Source organism: Strix aluco, chromosome 13, assembly GCF_031877795.1.
Source record: "Strix aluco isolate bStrAlu1 chromosome 13, bStrAlu1.hap1, whole genome shotgun sequence".
Lineage (NCBI taxonomy): Eukaryota > Metazoa > Chordata > Aves > Strigiformes > Strigidae > Strix > Strix aluco.
This window is the reverse complement of record NC_133943.1, coordinates 1486213-1498689: the sequence shown is the minus strand read 5'-3', so window position 1 is coordinate 1498689 and position 12477 is coordinate 1486213. Positions and strand designations below refer to the sequence as shown.

The 12477-nt window shown below is 58.4% G+C and overlaps 1 protein-coding gene across 3 annotated transcripts in view; it reads right to left on the bottom strand.

Annotated features, from left to right (window-relative positions):
* FGF1 (fibroblast growth factor 1) overlaps positions 1–10081 on the bottom strand; it is a 29949-nt gene extending 19868 nt beyond the window's left edge. For 2 of the 3 annotated variants that reach the window (XM_074838574.1, XM_074838576.1), the window contains exon 1: positions 9974–10081. The gene's annotated coding sequence lies outside the window, so the exon portion shown is untranslated. Of the gene's footprint in view, positions 1–7273; positions 7885–9973 lie in introns of those variants that run through there. The other variant, XM_074838575.1, reaches the window with a different exon arrangement.
* Between the last annotated feature and the right edge of the window lie 2396 nt (positions 10082–12477).

The window sequence follows — 12477 nt, the reverse complement described above, 5'->3', positions numbered from 1 at the left end:
CTCAGCGAGGAAGGGCACGGGCAGCACTGGGCACCGGGAGGTTGTCCCGGAGCAGCGCTGGGGATGCCTGAGGATCCTCTGGGGAAGAAGCTGCCCAGACACGGTGTCTGGTGGTGGCAAAGGGCAGCAGTGGGAGCTGCTGGAGGCGAGCTCAGGCTTGCAGCAGAAATAAGGTCCCTGCCCAGGCGAGCGCTGGCGGGGCTTGTCTGCAGGTGGGACAGGCGGCTTTACTGCTCCAGAGACGTGGGAAGAAAAGATCCGAGGTCAAGGCTGACGCCCAGATTTTGGCTCATGAAGCACAGATCTAAATTAAGAGCCAGAAGCAAGGACAGACTTGACGAGCGTAAGCAAGTCATGAGTCATTTATGAACCGTGTGTCTAGACCGTTGTGGGCAAAGTGCAAATCTCTGGGAGGACAACTCAGAGAGGACAACACCGCTCCAGAAATGAGTCTGAAGGGGACAAAAGGGTTTTGGATGTCACCCTGTGAGTCAGTGGTGCAGACCTGGGCTGGCACCCTGGGCACAGCAGCCAGCACGGCGCCCGTGCCCTGCAGAACGCTTCATGCGGAAAAGCCCTTTTCTGCCTCTTTTTGTCCTCAGGGTTAGCTGTCGGGCTCGGATGCCTCGGGCTTGGAAGTGCTGCCTATGAGATGTCTGCTTGGTCCATGCCCGGGCAGCTCCATGTGCTGGCCCCAGGCAAGGTCTGGAATGCTGAGGCAGCATGAACCCTGGTAAGGGGGTACGCACCCTGGTGAGGGGGTACCCAGGCAGCAGACACCCTGGTGAGGCGTGCAGGGAGCCCCAGGCTCTCTCGCTCAGTGTGATGGTTTCCCTTCTATGCTCCTCAGCTTTCTGGAACAGCTGTCTTTTTCACATCAGTAAGCGGCCCTGTGTGCAGTGTTATTTCAGTCACCAGATCACTTTAATCGCTGTTTTTCCCCTCGGCTCTGCTCTCATTCTTATCTTTCTTTCTCTGCTGGCACCACGCTGGAGGATGCAGTTTTCCAGGGTGATTTCATCCCTCTTAAAGTGCCTCCGTCTCATCCCGGGAAGGGTCAGACCCGGGGGTTTGGGAAAGCACAAACAGAAGGGGAAAGGGGGCTCTGCTGAATTCACTTCTGAGTTAGTTAAGACCCAGAAGAGTGGGTTTTGTTACCTTATTAAAACAAAGGTTAGGCTTTAAGCTGGACTGTGGATGCGTGGTAAGATGCTGTGCTGGGGTTAACAGAATAATATTTAGCACTGGCTGTGTATTAGCTATTCTTGAAATCCATAAATATTAACCATGGCACACTTTGAGGGCCTGTGTTAGCATTTATCTGCCACGTTTAGCAGCTGGGAAAATGAAGCGATTTTTGTTATGCTGTTTTCCTTAGCGTGTGAGCAAGCTTTTGGAAAGAAAAGAAGGGCTTGTGGCAGCCAGAGGTTTGTTACGTTCAGGTACTCTGCACCCTGCAGACCCGCTCCTGCCTCCTCCCTGGCTGAAGTTCATTGCTGCCTCCGAGCCAGGCACGAAACGGGAGTCCCCGTCCCTCGGGAGGGCAGTGCCACCCCGCCGCGCCGCGTTAAACACGTTACACTTCCAGCGTTTAGAGTATATAAAATCTGCAAGTCACCGACTGCTTCTGCAACTGCTCTGCAAGGCCTCGGCGTCTGCGTTTGTTCTCCAACAGCGTTAAAACAACAGACACTGATGTTGGAAAAAATAGTAACTGCCATTACCAAGAAATACTGAGTGAAGCATCTTTCTCCTTTAACAAACGGGGAGAGCGGGAGGACTGCTGCATTCACAAAGGCCAGACGACATGCCGGGGCACAGATACCATGACAAAGCAATAGTCCCTCTCTCTCGCCGAACTGGTTTTCAACAAATTCTTCTGCAAATAGATTTCTATTGTGAGCCGTTTGAAAGACAAACCCAGCCAGGCCTCCAGCCCAAACGATAATCACTTACAGTTCTGCAGTGGCAGAAAATATATCCAGGATTTCTAAAAATGCCACCCACTGCGTTCGAGAGGGTGATGTGTCGGTACCCAGGGCCAGCCAGGGCAGGGCAGGCTTCACCGGGCACCCCCCCAAATATACGTTCTCATTTAGGGAACATTTGCAAGATGCAAGGCATGTGCTAACGTGTGTCTCAAGGCCCTGGCTGTGGTCTCTCTCAGTCGCACGGACAAACACACCCCGGCACACATCGCTCTTCAACGTGTTTCTGGTGGCAGCCGGTTCGTATGAAGAAGTTCAGGTCTGGTGGAAAAGCCTCAAACTTCCCTGCTGCAGCTCTGCCCGCGCCTGGGGCCATGCCCGCTGCCCCTTGCGTTGACCTTCTGCTGGTGAAAGGTGGAAAATGCTTCCCGTGGGTCTACTCCGACTACAAATCCCCAGTGGCCGTGACTGTCCCCGTGGGCTGAGCCTGCACCTGCGCTGGGGCAGGCTGTCAGAGGGATCCCGGGATCCGTCGGGATTTGCCTCCTGGGAATTTGTCTGTGGCTGGTGATAGGTTTGGTTTGACCTGCTGCTAATGCTCGTCTTTCTCCACCATTCCTTGCAACCTCTTATTTCTGAACCCTCATTTGGAAAGAAGTACATTCATTTCACCTAAACTGCTGTGCTTTTGGGGGTTATGAAATTAAGGATGGTTAAAAGGGGAGTTGTTTAACGCAATGGGCAAATGCACTTGGCGTTCCTGCGGTTCTGGGAGGAAGGTGCTGCTCTGGCAGCTGAGAACCTTGATGAAGGCAGACCCAGCTGTATTTTCAGAGGTCACTGTGCAATTACCCCAAAGTGGTGTTTGAAGAATACAGGGTGAGGCTGACCCCCCCACTCTGACAGGAGCTGCCCCGGGACCTCCGGGGCTGCCAGGGCTCAGGGCATCGCCAGCCACCTTCCCTGCGCCTTCCTGCAGCCCTTCCCCGCTCCCACGGCCTCTCGTGATGGATTGCGCCCTGAAATGACGCCAGGCTCCGCGAGGCAGCAGCTCTTGCCTGATAATCTTATTTCCTGCCAAGCAGAAGCCAAAAGCTAATAGGAGTTTCTGTAATACACTTGTTCTCCCGTGCATTGATGTCCTCAGCCCCCTTTTATGTCCTCAGCCCGCTCGCCCTCCCGCCAGCGTCCTCAGGGCCATGCTCCCGCCGACGGAGCCGCTTGTGCTCTCGGGGGGGTGAGACAACTGTCCACGGGCTCTGCCATCACTGGCCCCCTGAACGGAGCAGAGGTTTGTGCTGGCTGTGGCTGGCGTTGGCACCCAAAGGTGACACCAGTGTTTGGGAAGTGGCGAGTCCAGGGAGCCTGCGAAGGTCAGAGAGATCTGGGCTTAGAAAAGGCCACCGGAATCGTGCTGCTGGTGCAAGTCTGCTGTTTTGTTAAGGGCAGAAAATCACAGAATCCCAGAATCATCCAGGTTGGAAAAGCCCTTGAAGCTCCTCCAGTCCAACCATGAACCTCACCCTGACCGTTCCCAACTCCACCAGATCCCTCAGCGCTGGGTCAACCCGACTCTTCAACCCCTCCAGGGATGGGGACTCCCCCCCTGCCCTGGGCAGCCCATTCCAACGCCCAACAACCCCTTCTGCAAAGAAATCCTTCCTAAGAGCCAGTCTGACCCTTCCGCAAGCGTAGTTTATCTGGCTCTTAAAGGAGTGCTTGCAGCTCACTTTGAAGCTGTGGGTGGTGGAGAAGGTGCCTTTTCACCCCTCTTCCTACACCTAAAGCATCCTCAGCTGTTTGTGAGGAGACCTGGGGGTGATGGGTGGGGGTGCCTGGTGTCCCACAGGGACCAGCATCTCCAGTGCACACGGAATGGGGCGCCTGGCCCCGAGAGGGTCTCTCTCACATAGCCAAGCATGCTGCCAGCTTGTAACTGGCGCCTGGCAGTGGTCTCAGTTGGAGCCTGTGGGACATGGGACATTACAGCTGCCCCCCAGGATGCACACACCTCCTCAGGCACACGCTGGTCTGCAAGGCCTTTGCTGAGCACCTGAAAATGGACGGGCTCTGGTCCAGCACCACGTGAACTGCCTGAACTGAAGAGCCAGGGCTCGGTGGGACGGCGGGTCCCCAGCCCACGCTGCTGCCGGCTGTGCTGGCTCTGGCCAAGCTGGCAGCAAACACTCCTCCTCGCCCCGGAGAGCCACGCGGCCACTTCCCACAGCAAACAAGTGCTGGAAAACTGTTTCTGTCCTGCGTGGAGGAAAATCACCCCGCACCCGCCGGCCCAGCGCGATCCTAGCATGTTTGGCAAATTGAGGCAAATATTTGCAGACAAAAAAAGACTCAAAGGGAAGAGCCAGGACTGACCAGTGCTGGATAAAGTGAGTAAGAAATAACCCTTCATTCCCATCCCGGGGTTGCAGAGCTGAGGGGAGAGTGGTGCAGTGCAGGTGGGGGGTTTTACTGCAGGGGATGCTGAGGAAAATCATGCTGCAATGCAGCCATGTGGTCCTGCGGCAGGGCAAGAGGAGGGTGTGCATGGCCGCCCTGGCACCCTCGCCAGCAGCACCCACAGCAAACCTCATCTGCAGGGTGGGCCTGGGCACCCCGAGAGTGGCTGCAGCCCTGAGAAGCCAGAGCCTCCTGCTGCCAGCCCCGGCTCCATGGGCAGCACGAGATCGGGGCTGGCTCCATCACCAGCTCGCAATTATCACACCGTTACAATGAAAATTGGTGATTGCTTCCTCATTGGAAAGTTACAACTTTCTTTTGCTAATTACTACCCTAAATCTAGGCTTATTTCCTGTTGAAATGTGTGTGCTTGTGGTTCAGGATTGCACAGTCTCTTAAAAGTCCTTCTTGGGGTCTCCTCCCCCAGACTGGCTCACGCAGATATGGGCGGGCTGAGCAATGGATGGAAGCGTTTGTGCTTTCGTTGGGTTCCTGCGCTAATTAGGGGCCACATCCAGCACCTGTGAAAACTGCACCCGGCTGAAAGGAGGCTGATGCCTGCAGGGAAGGGGCAGTGGCACTTCCGAAATGACCCTGGGAATTTCCCTGCGACGGGCAGACATGGCCGCGGTGGGGAGGAAATGCTGGGAGTGCACTGGAGCGGGAAAGGTCCTTCTAAAGTGCCAAGTTCTGCTATTTTTTTTTAATTTCTGACTTGGCATCAAAGGGAAAAGAAATATTTAAGAAGGTGCTTGAAATTCTGGTTTTGGTCTCTTCTGTGAGCGCATCCTTGGAAGCACATGGAAACAAGAGGGAAGAGACTGAAATAAAACGGCCGCGGCTGTTATCCTCACGGGCCTCCTGACTTGTTCTAACTCCTCATTACAACCCTGCTCCGAGCTGCGAACTGCTCTCCAAGCCAAACCAAAGATGCCAAATATAAAGACAAATTGCTGCAAACTCTAATTGCCCCGGGTGGGCGGGCGCAGGTGCTGTGCATGGCCGAGCCCCCGCACGTCCCCACCGCTCCCCTGCCACCTCCCCCAGCGACTGGGCTCATTCGTGCCCTTCAGCCAAGGGGAAAAATCCCCGTGAAGCCGAGGCAGGGAGGCACAGGGCTAACAGCTCCCCGGGGCCAGGGGTCCCGGGCGGCGCAGGGCTTCAGCTCGAGGAGCAGCGGGCAGGAGCTGAGCCACGCAGCTGACAGGGAACAAAGTGGAAGGAGCCGGAGCCAGCTGCGTGATGAGCTGCCTGGGTTGGGAGGAAGATCAAGGTCTCAGGAGTGGGAGGAAGGCCAAAGTCATTTAGGGAGCTTGGGAGGGAAAGTCTATCCCCTGGGCGGGGGTGGAGCTGGGAAGAAAAGTTTATCCAAAGGGCTTGCAATGCTCTGGGTCTGGCTGGAGACCTTGGTGGACCCGAACTCTCTCCAGCCCTAATCCGATGTGCGTGTTCCTGCGCATCCCGGAGGAAGCGGGGCCGACCCGCTGCGGCAGCGAGAACAATTGGACATTGTGCTGCTGCCTTATCGCCACCGAGCCCAGGCCTGCCCTTAGACCCGATTAAACTTTAGACCCCCGTTTGTGCAGAACTTCCCATAAGTCTCGCGCACTCCCCGATTGCCACAGGCGTTGGGAGGGGCCTGGGCTCCGCGATACCCCCATTAGCAGCCCGGCTCCCGGCCCGGGGTGATGCTGGGATGCTGCTTTCACTGGAACTGGGAGCAAACCCGGGAGCAGGGGGCTGGCAAGGTGATGCTCCCCCCTGGGGTGCCCACAGCAGCCACCCAGAGGGGTGGGGGGGTGCTGGGGTGCGCTGGGGGGTACCGGTACCTCTGAGCGATGGGCAGGACTGGGGGCAGCAGCTGGTGCACGAGACCCCGCGGCACCTTCGACGTCCCACCTGGGCCGCAGGGGTTGCGCCCGCTGCTCAGGCTCTGAAGGCCCTGGTCAGGGTGGGCGGTGGGTGCCCAACGCGGGGTGCTGAGCTGGCTCAGGGGTGTCACTGGGCATCCAGTCAGGAAACCAGCCAAGCGGTACAAAATTAATTTAACCCGCTTTTCTTCCATCTTGTCTTGTTCAAACCTTGCTTCTGCTCGTTTTCTTCTCACCTCCCTCACCAGCATTTCCCAGCCTGGATCCTGACCCCAACTGGAACCACCCGTCCCAAATGCTGCTGGGACCTGGGGCCTCGGGAGCAGCACAGGAGCCCCCGAGCCAGAGGAGCAGGAGGAGGAGGAGGAAGAGGAGGAGGCGGCGATGCTCAGCGCTTACCCCTTTGGGCAGGAAAAGGTTGGAGGGAGCAGAGGTTGGCTACGCATAATTAATTCTAGTAAGATCTGAATTTATAAAATCCTATGCAAGTCAAAAAATATTTTTCAGTAGGACTTGGGTGTCTGGCTAGAGTAGGCCCAAGGACTTCTTTTTTTTTTAAGGAACCTTTTTTTTTTTTTCCATCAAAACCAAAGCGTTTTATCATGCTGTGTCACTTCAACAAACTCCCGATTTGTTTGGGTTTTTTTTTAATGGTCCAAATATTGTGTTTTGCAATTGAAATGTTTTTATATTCCAATTCAAACTCTGATCCAGGCTCCTGCCCAAGCTTTAGGTTAATTGGCAGTAATTTTGCGATTGCAATTTGCAGTGACGCTCCCGTTTTTCAAGCCCCTCCTCTCCCAGCCACTTGCAGGGTTTGGGGGTTTTGGGCCAAGCCGAGTTGGGGGAGCTGCACCCTGACACCCTAAAGCTGGCCCTGGAGAGGGGCCCTGTCCCCCCGCACCCCCACCCCCCCCCCGGGCTGTGCCGGCATCCCGCGGGGAGCCGGGGGGCTCGCAGGACACGCGTGGGCACCCCGGTGGGCTCAGCCCCCCCCCACCCCCCCGCGGCACCTACCGCGGTTCTCCCGGCTGCGGCTCCGCCGTGTCGAGCGCAGGGAGAAACGGGATCGAATAAAGCCAAAAAAAAAAAAAAATTAAAAAACGATGATGATGATGATGATGATGATGAAAGCTGCCTCGCGGCGGCAGGAGGGTGCCGGGGGGGGAAGGAAGGGAAGGGGGAGGCGATGCTCGATCGCGGCTGCGCCCCCGGAGCGAGCGGGACCGGTCACCTGCCCGGCGGCTGCCGGCGCTGCCTGCGCTGCCTGCGCTGCCTGCGCTGCCGGCCCCGCTGGGTCAGCCCCGCGGGCGGGGGCTGCTGTCGGGCCTCCCATCGCCGGGGAAACAGCGGACTGCGGCGCAGCAGGGTCAGAGGGGAAAAAAAAAAACCAACCAAAAAAACAAAACGAAAAAATCCCTCAAAACCCCCGAAAAAACCCTCCCCCCAAAAGCTGGCGGCCAAGCAGGGTTTCTTTACTGACTTTCCCATCCCCATCCCTGTGCTCCGTGCTGTTCTGTGCAAGTGCTGGTTGTTTCGGGGCCCTCCCGGGGAAGGTGATGGACCCCCCGATCAGCTCCCGGGTGCACCCCACCAGCGGGGCTGGGGGCTCCGCCCAATGCCGAGGGATGGGGCCTGGGCAGCTGGGACCCGTGGGACCTCACCGGGTGCTGGCACCAGGCTGGGGGCTGGGGAGAGCTTGGCTGGAAAAGCCGAAGCGCTCTGGAAAGGGTGGCCAGCCCGAAAAAATACAGCCCCGGCTCCCCGAGGACGGGGCCGTCTAGCCAGAGCTTGGGCTTGGTGCCGCTGCCGGGGCCTTGGGCTCGTGGGGACCCTGCGGTGGGTTTGTGGGGTGCCAGACCATGGTGGGCTCATGGGGTGCCAGCAGTGGGCTTGTGGGGAGCCCACAGTGGGCTCACAGGGTGCCAGACTGTGGTGGGATCATGGGGAGTCTGTGGTGCGCTCATGGGGAGCCCATGGTGGTCGTACGGGGAGCTAGCAGTGGGCTCATGGGGTGCCAGACTGTGGTGGGCTCATGGGGAGCCCATGGTGGGCTTCTGGGGTGCCGGGTGCCAGACCATGGTGGACTCACGCTGGGCTCGTGGTGGGCTTGTGGGGTGCCAGCAGTGGACTTGTGAGGTGCCAGACCACAGTGGGCTCATGGGGAGCCCATGGTGGGCTTGTGGGGTGTCAGACCATGGTGGGCTCGCGGGGCGCAGGCCGTGCGGCGTGCGGAGGCTGCGGGTTGCGGCGCGTTAGCTGGCTGCAGCGTTGGAGAAGCAAGTGCCGTGACTTCAGAGCCTGGCCCGCCTCCACGGCTGCTTTGATGTGGTATTTAAGCTGCGTTATCTAAGGCTCGCTTAGAATAGGCTTTTAGTCCTGGCTCACACAGAGCCTGTATGTTTGGACAGGCAGTCTGGGCTGAAAGCGTACTGAGCCCAGACGTTTTGATAAAAACACATCCTAGCTGGGTGCGGTTAACAGCAGCTCGTGGGGACGGCTCCTAAAGCATCCAGCAGCACCGGCACACTTGGGGCCTTTCTAGCATGAGCATGTCAATATTCTTTTTTTTTTCTTTCAGTTTGAACAAGCTCACATAAGATTTCCTCCTGCTATTTCAGCCACGTTGAAAATAGAAAGAAAAAATGAGAAAGCTCTAGCCAAACATTTCTGAACCTCAAAAAAGACCAGCCCTGGCTTTGGCCCGGGCTTTCCTAGCTGAGAGGCATTGGGGTTGTCAGGGTATGAGGAATATTAGGAAACGTTGCTCCATTTTCTCACGCGAGGCAACGTCCCCCCTGCGCTGAGAAGCGCCTTGGCCAAAGCCCAGATGCTGCTGGTGCCTCCACGGCCCCCGGGGCCCTGCTGCTGTGCGGGGAGGGGGGTCACTGCCTTCACAGCCAGCTCAGCCTCCTCCCGCCCTCCCCAGTTATTTATGAGTCCCATAAATAACATCATACACTTCTTGGGGTTGTTTGGAAGCACAGTGAATAATTAACCATCCAGCCGCTTTCTGCCCTGAGGAAGCAGGAGGTGCTTCTCTCTGCCGGGTCCCAGCCGCACGCAGGCAGTGCCTGTGCGGGCAGCCGAGCGTCCCCTCTCCCCCCCCCCAAACCACCATTGTGCAGCAGAGATGACTTAGGCAAAACTTTCTGCACGCTTCCAACGAGACCCACAAGATCCCCCAGGCCCCAGGCTTTGGTTTCATCCCTCTCGGGGCTGTATCGCTGAAATGCCTTGGCGAGTGCCGCTCAGCCCAGTTCAAGCTGGGAGTAGCGCTGGGGAGGAACGTGTCCCCCTCCTGCCTCCCTGCCTGCTCCCTGCCTCTGAGCCTGGCGAGAGGAAAAAGAAACCCCACTTGTTCCCCCAGCCCACACACCCATCTGAGCCGGCAAACTTGGCCAGGAGTTCAGGTCTGCGCATTGCAGATTATTTGGGAAGGGGTTGCAAAGCCCCCGCGGGCCCCGGCTCTGCCAGGACACTGTGCCCGGGGTGGGGGGCACTGGGGGATGCTGGAAGGGCTGCTCGCTTGCCGGGTTGGGGTGCACGGGGCTGGGTGGTGATGGTGGCACCGGCGCAGGCAGCAGCACCGTGGGCGCAGCGGGGAGGCTGATGCTGCTGGGGGTCACCCTGCCCCTCGCCCCGCTCCCTGGGGGGAGGCTGAGGAAGCTCCCGGAGCGATGCTCACCCACACCCGCACGCCCTCGCACCACTCACGGGCGGCTCCGGAGCAGGGCAGCGTCCCTCGGACGGACACGGGCACCGCTGCGGCTGGCAGCGCGGGCCGCCGCTCTGCACCCCATAGGACGAGGAAGTATGGATAATCTGTCGCCTTGCTATTTTTTTCCTCTCATGTGATCTTGTTTTTGGACTGCTATTTTGGGGCTGGACTCCAGCCCAGGTGAAAGACGAGGATTTAACCCAGTCTGCCTCCCCCCCCACCCCGAGGGCCTCGCAGGACCTCTGCCTGCCCGCCCGCAGGATGGGGTTAAACCCCACTGCTGGCTCACTGTCCCGTGTCCTCCCCAGCCCTTTCCCTCTCTTGCTGCAAAGCCCTTTCTGTCCCCAAGCCCTGTCTGTGCACTCAGGGGACAATGGCAAACGGGCTGCAGTGCGGAGGCCATGCCCAGCTGCCCCTCTGCCCTGTACCCGTGGGCACCCCCTGCCCTGTGTCCCCCAGGGCTCTTGCTGTCCAAGTCTCCCCAGCACTGTTTGCCCTTTTTCTGCTCATTTCCACCCCCACCCCGAAACAGCCCGTCAGGAAGCTGATGGGAGATAAGTCCATTAAAAAAAACGCTCGCAGCTTGCAGCAGCCTTGACATAAACCATTGTGAGGCCTGACCCCGCGAACTGCTCATCGTCCCCCACCAGTGCTTGGAGGAGATGGGTGTGCACAGATATGGGGGGGTGGGGGGCTGCTGGGGGTCCCCCCCACAACATGCTGGAGGCCAGAGGCCGTGCCCCAGCATGCACAGGTCCCTGCCCTGGGGCGTCCCAGAGGAGACAGGTCCTTGGGGACATCCTGATGCCTCCAGCCCCTGGCAGGGCTGATTATTTTTATCCCATTTATGTCGTTCAGCCCCCCCAGGTGAAGGCTGAAGGGTGGTGGTGGGGAAGGGCAGCCCGGCTCGGTGGGGGGCAGGAGTGGGGTACGAAAGGGGTGCCTGGGATGTGACACCACATCTGGCTGGTCCCCACACACACGTGGACACATCTGTGCCCTTTCGCGGTGGGCGGCAGGAGGAGCAGATGCTGTCAGGGAGTGTTTGGTTGCTGAAATTGGGTCTTTGGGTGAAAAAAACTCATTAAAGTTTCTGTGCTGGAGGCCAGAGGTGCCCGTGGAAGGGGCTGATCCCCCTGGGCACTCTCCGTGCTGTGTAGCTGGCGCAGGGCAGGGGAGAGGGGTGTGTGCATGGACACACCTTTGCCCAGACAAGCCGGAGTCTCAGAGAAACCTGCATTTCCCTCTCCCTAGGAAGTGTCCCAAGTGTAGCCGTGGAAGAAGCCAGTTTTGGCAGCCAGCATGGAGCTGCACAGCCCCGCGGGCAGGTGGCACACGGCAGCACGGGCCGGGTACAGGATGGGACCTGCGGTGTGAAACTTTAATCAGAGGTAGGTGTTTGGTTTACAGAGAAGTGAGTTATTCCAGATTCATGAAAAATCCAGGTCGAAAACATATAAACGTAGAAGGATAACACATAAAATTATTTTCTTTTTCCAGTTTTATTAACCGTTTTTCTGTGAAATGAGGAATTGCTCTCTGACACCTACTGAAGGCTCTGTTCTCTTTTCGGGGGGACTCTTGCTGTACGAACACCATCAGGGTAGAAGCTTTTCTTTCGCACTCTCAGCAAATTAACGCTGGGTTTGTGATAACGGTGTAGAAACCAAAAGCGCCTGTGGAGCCCCTTGTCCCCTCTGGAACCATTCCGGGCCGGGGGAGGGCTCAAGGGGAAAACAATTACTGTATAATTTTAATGATTTTAAAGAAGGGATGAAGGAGGCGACCGAGCAGAGACACTGCTGCAGGAGAGGGAGGGGCCGCCAGGGGGCGCCGCGGGGCCGCAGCTGGGCACAGCTGGATTGGGGGGGCACCGCTGGGGGATGCGCTCAGCTGGGAGCCGGCAAAGGGGGGACTGCGGCACAGGGGAACGAGCGCTGCTGGGGGGCACAGCACAGCGGAGCTCAGCACAGCTGGAGGTGGGGCACAGCTGGAACTGGGCACAACTGGAGCAGCTGTGGCACATCTGGCAGCCGTGGAGCGTACGAGGCCCACACAGGTGAGGCCACTGGTGGGTGGCAGCACCCGCAGCTGGAGCACATCTGGGTGGCAGCAGGGTGGGCAGCTGTGGCGCAGCGGGCACAGCTGGCACTGCGCACATCTGGTGGCACCCCCGTGGGCCCAGGACCCCGTTCCCACCGCTGCCATGGCTCCGGGCTCGTGTTTGCCCCCGCAGTGACGGTGGCCACAGGTGGTGCCAGGCCTCTGCCCGCCCACTGCGGCTGCGGCAGGCAGACTGTTCCTCATCAAGATTGTCCCACTCACCCTGATTTCTGTCAGAACCAGCCGCTCTCCCACCCAGACACGCAGTCGGGTAATTTTGTTTGTCTTTCCCGTGGTCTTGCACATCGCTCTCAGTCCCCGCTCGTTCGCCAGGATCCCGCCAGCCTTTCCCAGTCACCGTTTCCCAGGAGGGAGCACCCCCTCCTGAAGAATGACT